This window comes from Bos indicus, chromosome 11 (genome assembly GCF_029378745.1).
Source record: "Bos indicus isolate NIAB-ARS_2022 breed Sahiwal x Tharparkar chromosome 11, NIAB-ARS_B.indTharparkar_mat_pri_1.0, whole genome shotgun sequence".
Classification (NCBI taxonomy): domain Eukaryota; kingdom Metazoa; phylum Chordata; class Mammalia; order Artiodactyla; family Bovidae; genus Bos; species Bos indicus.
Window position 1 is genome coordinate 46,077,720 of NC_091770.1, and position 10,997 is coordinate 46,088,716.

Here is a 10,997-nt window from a genome sequence, read left to right on the forward strand (position 1 = left end):
TTGAGTTTGCCTGCCAGTGCAGGGGACATGGGTTTGATCCCTGCTCCGGGAAGATTCCACATAAGCAACTAAGCAACTAAAACTGCAACTACTGAGCCCATGAGCTGAACAAGAGAAACCACTGCACTGAGAAGCCCGTGCACGGTAACTAGAGAATAGTCCCCACTGGCTGCAGCTCGAGAAAAGCCCTTGCAGCAATGAAGACCCAGTCAGGACAGCCAAGAGCTAAAGTAACAACAAACTTTAGGGCTCCCCTGGTGGCTCAGTGGTAAAGAATCCACCTGCCAATGCTGAAGACATGGGTTTGATCCCTGGGTCGGGAAGATCCCACATGCCACAGAGCAGCTAAGCCCGTGTGCTGCAACTACTGAGCACTTGTGTTACAACTGCTGAAGCCAGCGGGCCCTAGAGCCCATGCTCAGCTACAAGAGAAGCTTGAGCACCACAACTAGAGAAAAGCCTCAGTAACAATGAAGACCCAGCACCACCAAAAGTAAATAAATAAAAATTAAAAAAAAAAGTTAAATTGTTGGAAGCTGATCCCCCTTTAATTAATTACTTTTTTACTGATAAAATTTAGATTTAAAAAAAAGTTGAAATAATGTACACAGAAAAGTGTACACAATTGTGTAACTTGCTGACTTAAATCCATGAAACCAGCAACCAGAACAGGAAATGAACAATATCATTGAGAGATTAAACAGGTCAATGTCAAGTCACCTGGTTAAACTACAATATAGTAACTGAGAGCTAGATAAATGTTACACAATCATGTTTACTCAAAAGTTGCCATCACTTTTGCAAGCTGGGCTCAGCTCTAGGTAGGCTAAGCTAGAGTTTTCAACAGTTCGTTTCCTGACTGGCAGGAAATAAAAGGATTTGTTTTTAACCGCCCTCACCCTTTCAGCTTCAAGCAGCATCAAGGTGCTTAGAGACCAAAGGTGACAAATTTAAGACACTTATTAAAAGCTGGGTTGTGATGTTTCATCTACAACCTAGTGGTATTAGCTGTCTGGTCCATTAAACCCTTTCTCCACTGTGTTTGTGCAGTAGGTATGATTTGCAAATATCTTGATTGTCAATGGTTTTCTTTTGCCTCACACAAAATTCTTGTGTAGAGCTCCAAAATTTCAAAAAAGTTACAGAACTCATAACCCATGGTGTGAAAGTCGTTTTTCTCTCTCTTTTTTTAAAAAAATTAACATCCAAAATATGAGCAGAATCTTAGCTGTGGCATGCAGCATTTTTTGGCTAGCCAGGTCTTAGTTGCAGCTTGCAAACTCTTGGTTGTGGCATGTGGGATCTCGTTCCCTGATTAGGGATTGAACCCCCGGGCCCCCTGCATTGGCAGCTTGGAGTCTTAGCCACTGGACCACCAGAGAAGTCCCTGAAAGTTGTTTCTCTTTAAATCTGTGTTCTGCCTTTGTCTTTGCCTCTGCTTGAGAGATTTAAATTCTTGAACTATCCATTGTTTCACTGAGACACAGTGAGATCTTTGAAATCTGAGCAGTGCCTGCTAACTGGAGATGGCTGAAGTGCTGTCTGCTTTTGTGACAGAGAAAGACTTAGAAGACTTCATTAATAGATTTTTTAAATACTAAAATAAAACACTGGACTTCCCTGGTGGTACAGCGAATAACAATCGACCTGCCAATGCAGGGGTCATGGGTTCAATCCCTGATCTGGGAAGATTCCACATGCCATGGAGCAACTAAGGCCCAGGTACCATAACTGCTGACGCCTGTGCTCTCGAGCCAGGTTGCTGAAACTGCTGAGCCTAAGGGCTGCAACTACTGAAGCCCTTGTGCCTCGAGCCTATGCTCTGTAAGAGGAGAAGCCACTGGAACAAGAAGCCTGTGCACCGCAACGAAGAGTAGCGCTGCCCCTGCTCCCCGCCCCCACAAACTAGAGAGAGCCAGTGTGCAGCAACGAAGACCCAGTGCAGCCCAAAATAAACACATAATACAAAATTAAAAAGGTAAAAATAAAAACAGAGCTGCTCATTGGCAGCAATCTTTGCCTTTCTAACGACCCGGCTCTTGTGGAAACCCCTTTTGTTACATTCGGAGATGATGCTAGGTTTCATCTCAGCTGAACACACTGTGATGCAGTGCCGACTGCTACTTAGGAAAATGAGGAAGATGTTTATTTTCTGGGGACTGCTGACATTGGTGCAAGGTCTCCCCTCCCAGAGGATTTTTGCTGAAGACCTAGATAGCAGGTTTCTACTTCCCATTCATTCTATTTCTAGAAGCAAGCAAATGTTCTCTAATTGCAGGCTTGGGCTGAATGCCTCCGTCGTGTTTCCCACTGTGCTAATTGGAAAAATATAATTTTCAAGTAACTGTGTCCCGCTTTGCAAAATAATCGTTGGCAGCTGAGTTGCTGGTTTGGCTCCTAAAGTAAAATAGTACTTTTTAAGTTCAGCATGAAGGATAATGGAGCTTTGGAAATCCCAGGGCAAGTCTATGCTATGTACAAGGACCATTAGAGATCCAGTTTCAGCCCATAAGAACCAACTGTCTATTGATTTGACATGTTTTTCTAGAAGCCTTTATTAAATTGAATCTCGATTAAAAACTGGAGGGGGGCACATTCTCAGAATATTAGTCAATATTGCCCATTAGTTGAACAGTCATATAATGGGCCTTATGTGGACATTACTGATTTGGAAAGGAGATAATTTTCTTGTAGTGGAGGTCTTGGCTTCTGGTAAGCTCTCCATCAGTCTAAATGTGGTTGATCTTGCCAGCTTTTTGGAAATACTGTCAGCTTGTGAGTATAGAGTTAATATGACACTTCTGTTTAAAATCTTTGGTTTTTTTGGTGGTTCTGTCATGGTCCATGTAGAATCATTGTCTACCACAGAGAAGGGCTTTAAATTTGAAGTTGCCATTGGAATCAGAGATTATAAAGGCAGTGATGACCTCTTGTGTGTGGTATGGTGTGGTGGCTACAAGCATAAGCTTTGGAGCCAGAGCTATCTAGCTTTGAATTCCAGCTCTACTGCTTTTATATCCTGGAAATCATTTCATCTTTCTAAGCCTCAGGTCCTTGTCTAAAGACTGATGCTACTTATGTTACAGGATTAAATAAAAGAATGCATGTAAAGTGTGCTGTGTCTGACCCTTCATAAGCACTTCTTAAAAAGTGTTTATTATTAATAACTGGTCTCATCCTCCAGATAAATATATGTATTTTTATATATTTTCTTGACATGTTAATGTTTAACTTGACACTGATCCCCTAGACACCTTTTTGAGTATGGCATGACTACTAAGTAATTTTTCTTAACTCTACCTTTATGTATTTTTAAAATCTGAAGTGAAGGATTTAATTTTGGTGGTTTGCCTTTAAAGAAAAGTGTATTAAGTGTATTTATACCCTGTACAAATTAGGATTAAGTTAAACTGTGAGTGAGTGAAAATCTCAAGAACAGGGAAGAAAATTGACTTCTTCCCTAAGTCAATGATGGGCTGATGCTGGTGACTCAAAGCCCTGAGAGGGGCATACTGGCAGTTAGTGACTTTAAGAAGTGTTTGAAAACGGGGCTATCCCTAGCTGTCAGTAGTTGACTCCTCCCTTCCAATGTATCCGACATGGGTTCGATCCGTAGTCGGGGAACTGGTTCCCTGGTTTGATCCCTGGTTGATCCTTGGTCACATGACACACCACCAAAAAAAAAAAAAAAAAAAAGTACGTGAAGAGGCTGATTCTTGTGAGGGCTATAAAACCTAGAACAGAATTCAGCTGGTGGGGCAAGGGGGAACTACTGCTGTGGGAGACAAGAAATGTGATGCAATGTGTGGCTGCTACTGCTGCTAAGTCGCTTCAGTCGTGTCCGACTCTGTGCGACCCCATAGACAGCAGCCCACCAGGCTCTGCCGTCCCTGGGATTCTCCAGGCAAGAACACTGGAGTGGGTTGCCATTTCCTTCTCCAACGCATGAAAGTGAAAAGTGAAAGTGAAGTCGCTCAGTCGCGTCCGACCCTCAGCGACCCCATGGACTGCAGCCTACCAGGCTCCTCCGTCCATGGGATTTTCCAGGCAAGAGTACTGGAGTGGGGTGCCACTGCCTTCTCCAAGAAGCAGAACAAGTAGTTTCTTTCCCCTGCGGTCTCCTCACAGCTCCCCCTACCGGCAGCTGGCAAGCAGTGCTGCTGCTGCTAAGTCGCTTCAGTCGTGTCCGACTCTGTGCGACCCCATAGACGGCAGCCCACCAGGCTCCCCCGTCCCTGGGATTCTCCAGGCAAGAACACTGGAGTGGGTTGTCATTTCCTTCTCCAATGCATGAAAGTGAAAAGTGAAAGTGAAGTCGCTCAGTCGTGTCCGACTCTTCGCTACCCCATGGACTGCAGCCTACCAGGCTCCTCCATCCATGGGATTTTCGGGTGGTTGGAAAAGTTCCAGCCCAGAGGCACCACAGAGTAGGGAGGGCTGGGTTTGCTGAGATGTGATTGCTTAGCAACGAACACAGCGGGGGGCGTCTTCCAGACTTATCATCTTCAAAGTTGTTGTGGTTGGTGTTCAGTCGCTTAGTCATCTCTGACTGTTGCAGCATACCAGGCTTCCCTGTCCTTCACCATCTCCCGGAGTTTGCTCAAACTCCGTCCATTGAGTCAGTGATGCCATCCAAGCATCTCATCCTCCGTTGTCCCCTTCTCCTCGTATGTTTGCAATGAATACCTTATCTGTGGCATGAAACTTTGAGATTGCGTGACTATTTTAAGCCCTCCACCCCCGCAGCCGTCTTTCACTCAATGGCCTCAGTATTCATTGATGAATCTTGCTTGAATCCGTTATTATCAAAGTGTGAAAGTGTTAGTCACTCAGTCGTGTCCGACTCTTCATGACCCCATGGACTGTAGCCTGCCAGGCTCCTCTGCCCATGGGATTTCCCAGGCAAGAATACTGGAGTAAGTTGCCATTTCCTTCTCCAGGGGATCTTCCTAACCCAGGGATAAAACCTGGGTCTAAACTAGTTGTAAAATGATGATTTTCTATTTTTCTTACTCCTTGAATATTTATTAGTTGGTAGTTTTGGTAAAGGAGTGCTGCGGCCAGCACAGCAGGTAGGGATCAAATACACAGTTTGGGAAAAAGGAACTAGAGACAGAATTAAAAGTTTTAAAGATGGGACCAGGGGACTCAAGACCTCTTGGGTCAAGAGCCCTGTTTCTCGGAGCTGCATCACTTTTATTTAGTGTCTTGGCAAGCAGAAAGTATTTGTTGTGCTATGGTGAAGTCAGCCTCCTTTGTCCCCAGTAACGTCTCCCATTTTATTGATTACTTTAAACTATCTTTGTTATTTTCTTGTACAAGGGCTATAACTTAGCTGAAGGTCATAGACCCGCTTATACCTTGGGAAAACATCTTAGTGTGTGCACAAGCAGCATTCTGAACTTGTGCTGACCCGATGTTCCAAGGTCCACACTATGTTTTTCCTTAGCTTAGCAGGGCATGACAACCCCAACTGATCAACCTGATGTACTTTTATTTGGGTTATGCTGTATTGCTATATTTTGCTTTTATTCTTTTCCCATGGTGATTTTCTCATGGCTTAGCCAGAGCAAAAGGTGGCTGACTATTAACCCCTGCAAAGGAGAGATTTCTTTTCTCTCCCATCCTTTGGGAAATGTGATTTTCAGTGGGGTGACCACAGCTTAGGTAAGAGTCAGAGTTGTATTATTAAGAGCTGGGTAGAAGAGACACGGTGTAGGCAGCTGGCACTTTGTCACAGGCCCAACCCTAAGCACTCTTATTTCTGTAACTGGATCTATGATTGACTTGAATGATAAAAGCTTTGGAAGGAATAAAAACGAATTAATGAATGTTTTACATATGAAAGAACGAGGGAAAGCAACCTGAATTCACAGGTGGTGTCTGATATTTCAGGGTATCATTTTCCTGAAAGGACCAAATAGGTCAGTGATTCTCTTCTTTGGCTGCCCATTGGACTCATTTGAAGACCTGAGGCCTGGGTGCCTTCCAGGGGCACTGGGACTTTTTTAAAGATATTACTTCTTTTATAATTAAAAAATTTAGTATTTATGTATTTTTGGCCGTGCTGGGTCTTCGTTGCTGGGCGTGGACTTTTTCTAGTTGCAGCGCTACTGATTGCGTTGCCTTCTCTTGTTGTGGAGCACAGGCTCTAGGGTGCAAGGGCTCAGTAGTTGTGGTACATGGGCTTAGCTGTACCTTAGCTGAGTCCTGCAGCATGTGGACTCTTTCTGGACCGGGGATCAAACCGGTGTCCCTTGCACTGGCAGGTGGATTCTTAACCACTTGGCCATCAGAGAAGTCAGACACTGGGATTTAATTGGTATAGATGGGACCTGGGCATAGGATTTTTATTTTTATGATTTTTTTCTTCTTTTTTTTCATTTTTCAACATTTTTATTTCATATATTAATTTCATATTTTTTGACTGTGCCACATGGCATGTAGGATCTTCATTCCAGGGATTGAGCCCACACCCCCAGCACTGGAAGTCAGAATCTTAACCACTATACCCCCAGGGAAGTTCCATGGCAGCATAATTTTTTAAAGTTCTCTTGGGAATTCCAATATTCTTCCAGAGTTCAGACCTTGAAAACAGATGGCCTATGTTGGTCACCTGGGGTAAATGACTGCTCTCTGTTACAGTCTGTTGAATGGGAATGAAGGAACTGAACTAGGTATACTGGCATGCCTTGTTTTCAAATCAGGACTTTTGAAAAATCTTTCCACTGTTAGTGTTTGATCACATAGCATATTTGTCAACTTCATTTCTTTCCCTTGGTGAAAAAAAAAAGTTGACTCTTCTAAAAATCCAATCAGATTCAGGCAACCAGATAAATGCATCTTCTCATGACCTTAGGTGGCTTCCTAGGTGGCTCAGTGGTAGAGAATCCATCTGTAATGCAGGAGACATGAGTTTGATCCCTGGGTTGGGAAGATCCCCTGGAGGAGGAAATGGTGACTCACTCCAGTTTTCTTGCCTGGGAAATCCTATGGACAGAGGAGCCTGGAGGGCTACAGTCCATGGGGTTGCAAAGATTTGGACACAACTGAGCACATACACAGGCATGACCTTAGTCACACATTCATTTAAGCTCTTGTAAAAATGGAAACACCTTTTCCTAGTTTCAGGGTGGAGTGAGAGTCCCAAGGTTGAGTAAATAACAAGGCGTGGGATGTCAGAATGAAAATGATGGCAGTTCCTACTGCATATTGAGCCTTTGCCTCATCCCCAGTGCTGTGCACATACTCATATAAATAGGTCTTTATTTATTTATTTTTGACCACGCCCTGGGCGTGTGGGATCTTGTTCCCTGACCAGGGATTGAACCCATGTCCCTTGCAGTGGAAGCACAGAATCTTAACCACTGGACTTACAGGAAAATCCCTATAAATAAGTCTCTAAAACTTTCAAAATTTGATGTAAAATATTTCAGATATAGAGAAGGTTATAAAAATAATAAAATAATGAAAACTCTTATACCCAATAAGTAGTTTAAGATTCCAGGGTCTGGACTGCTTTCCCCCTGTTTCATTCAGAGTTGAATTTAGTGTTTTCTATTTCATTTTACTTTTGCTACCCATGCCTGTTTCCCTAAATGAGAGTAACACTGTTTTGCATGTTTCAAGCTAATTGTAAATGATTTCTCACCATATGCATTTTCATATAATTTACTTTTTATATACTGTAGTAGTGGGATTCCTCTGTGTTAGTATATGTAACTCTGGCTCATGTGTGACCATGCCACAGTTTATTATCTCTTTTCTTGGTCAACACTGAGGTGCTTTCCAATCTTTGGCAATAAAAACAGTGCTACCATTAGTAGTCTTTTTTTCCCTCTTTTTATTAGTATTCTTATACGGGTTTCCTTGGGTACCTGGCAGGAGTTTCTCAGGGTCTAAATCTAGACATAGAATTGCTGCATTGTAGTACATATTCTTCTTTAATCTTATCATATATTGCTAAAATTCATCTCCAAAATTGAAGCAGTTTATGACCTCGTGAGCAGTATATAAGAGTTCTAGTGGACTTCTCTGTGGTCCAGTGGTTAAGAATCCCCCTGTCAATGCAGGGGGACACAGGTTCAACCCCTGGTCCAAGAAGATTTCACATGCCATGGGGCAGCTAAGCCCGTGTGCCACAGCTACTGAAGCCCACGAGTCCTAGAGCCCTTGCACCATAACTAGAGAGTAGCCCCCACTCACTACCACTAGAGAAAACCAGTGTGCAGCAACAAAGACCCAGGGCAGCCAAAATAAACATAAATAAATGAAATTAAAAAAGAGTTCGGGTTAGTGCTATGCCTTTGCCAACACTTGGCATTGTCAGATTTTATAATTTTTGCCTAATACTTTGTTTATTAATCCTCCCAGTAATCTTATGAGGTAGGCTTCTTATTTCACGTGAGGAAATTGAATGTCAGATATTAAATAATTTGTCCAGTCACAGCAAGTCATTAATAGAGTTGATTCTCATTCAAGTCTGCATGCATGCATGTGGGCTAAGTCACTTCAGTCATGTCCGACACTTTGCTATCTTATAGATCGTAGCCCGCCAGGCTCTTCTGTCCATGGAGTTCTCCAGGCAAGGATACTAGAGTGGGTGGCCATGTCCTCCTCCAGGGGATCTTTCCGACCCAGGGATCGAACCCTCGTCTCTTACATCTCCTGCATTGGCATTTGGGTTCTTTACCACTAGCACCACCTGGGAAGCCCCACCCAGGTCTACCAGATGCCAAAGCTCTTGACTGACAGTAAGTTACAGTGTAGTAGAACTTCTGAATCTGTGACTGGAGATGAACATCAGCAGGTGTGAGAGATGACAGATGGACAAAGGACCAGGATTTTGGAAGGAATAGGAGAGGCTGAGGTGAGAGAGGAAGTATATGAACTATGAAATGGTAATGCCTTGTCTGTTGCACCGGCGTGCAAGCTGACGTAAGGAAAGGACAACAATGGCAGTATAAGAATGGCCACAACACATCGGGTTGGGGGTGGGGTGAGGGAAGGAGAGGGTGGGGAGAGTTGACAGAGTAGCACTGAAACATATACGTTACCATGTATAAAACAAATAGCTAATGGGAAGTTGCTGTATAACACAGGGAGCTCAACCTAGTGCTCTGTGAGAACCAAGAGAGGTGGGATGGGGGCTGGTGAGAGGGAGGCTCAAGAGGGAGGAGATGTATGTACACTTATGGCTGATTCACACTGCTGTGCAGCAGAAACCAACACAACATCATAGAGCAATTATTCTCCAATTAAAAATAAATTTAAAAAAGGCATGGCCACAGATCCTTTGACCCTCTTCCCATAAACACCGACTCTCAGCATCCCTTCTCAAGTTTGGGTGGGCTGTCTCTGCTTTGAGTCATAGAATTTGGCAGAAGTGACTGCCAATTTCCAGACACAGTCCCTTAGATCCTGGCAGCTTCCACCTCCCATCTCTTAGAGTATTTGATCTGGGGACAAGGTACTCTGACTACCTTGGGGCCACTGTGTTGTGACATAGCCCAGGCAGATGTATGGAGAGGAGCCAAGGTTCCCAGTCTCAATAGCCAGCCCCAACTTGCCAGCCATGTGAGTGAGCCACATTGGAAACTGATTCTCTTTCCTCACCTGTTACTGAGTGGAGCAGGGAAGAGCAAATCAGTCACCTCCAAATTCCTGATCCTCCAAATTATGGACAAAATAAAATGCTTATTTTGAGCTACTAAGTTTTGGAATAGTTTTGTTTTGTGGCAATAGATAGCCAGAGCTGTAGTGAAAACAGAAACCGAAGGGAAGATTTTTTTTAAACAAAATTTTATTTTTAAACATTTTATTGGAATATACCTGATTTACAATGTAGTGTTAGTTCCAGTGTACAGCAAAGTGAATCCATTATACACATACATATGTCCACTCTCTTTTAGATTCTATTCCTATGTTGGTCATTATAGACTGTTGAGTAGACTTCCCTGTGTTGTACAGTGGGTTCTTACTAGTTATCTATTTTATACATTCGGCCACCTGATTCAAAGAGCCGACCCATTGGAAAAGATCCTGATGCTGGGAAAGATTGAAGGCAAAAGGAAAAAGGAGTGGCAGAGGATGAGATGTTTAGATAGTTATTCTGTGGCCATTCTGTGAGATAGTTATTACAGAGAAAAGAGTCCTGACCATGAGATCCGTGACCTGGACTTTTGGGGTCTTTAAAGCCATCGAAGATGAGTGGCAACTGAAGGGGAAGGAAAATAAAGAACAGGGTGATTATTATTGGCTTTAGAGATGGTAGAGATGCCTCTGCTACCCATTTCTGGGGTTTTATCATCTTTATTTATTGGCTATTCTCGGTCTTTGTTGCTGCACAGGCTTTTCTCTAGTTGTGGCAAACGGGGTCTACTCTCTTGTTGTGGGGCATGGGTTCCAGGGTGCTCAGGCTTCAGTAGTTGCAGCAGGTGGGCTCAGTATTTTGCTGATCCTGGGTTTTAACGCACAGGCTCAAGAGTTGTGGTGCACAGGCTTAGTTGCCCCAAGGCACATGGAATCTTCGCAGACCAGGGATTGAACCCCTGTCTCCTGCATTGGCAGGAGGATTTTTTTTTACTGCTGAGCCACTAGGGAAGCCTCATTTCTGTTTTTTTTTTTTTTGCTGGGATCTTGTACTTTTGGAAAGAGTACCCATATCAATGAACCATAGTTCAGTTAAACGAAACACAGTCTGATTGGCAGGCATAACTGCAAGGGTATTGACAATACCGCCGTTTTCTGAAACCCTGGCATGCAACTCTGGCATTATCTATGCAACCCCATGGTCTATGGCAGCTTGGCTGACCCTGACTGCAGTAGGAACCTTGAGGCATCGTGTTGCCGGAACAGGCTAAGTGTTGACTTGCCCTCCCGCCTCCCACCACTGCCATCTTTCAGAACTTTCTGTTAAACAGAGCAGAGTTCATGGGTAGGAGCCAGGGATCTATTTGATGACACCAAAGTGCTGGGACCAGCAGATGAGAAACATG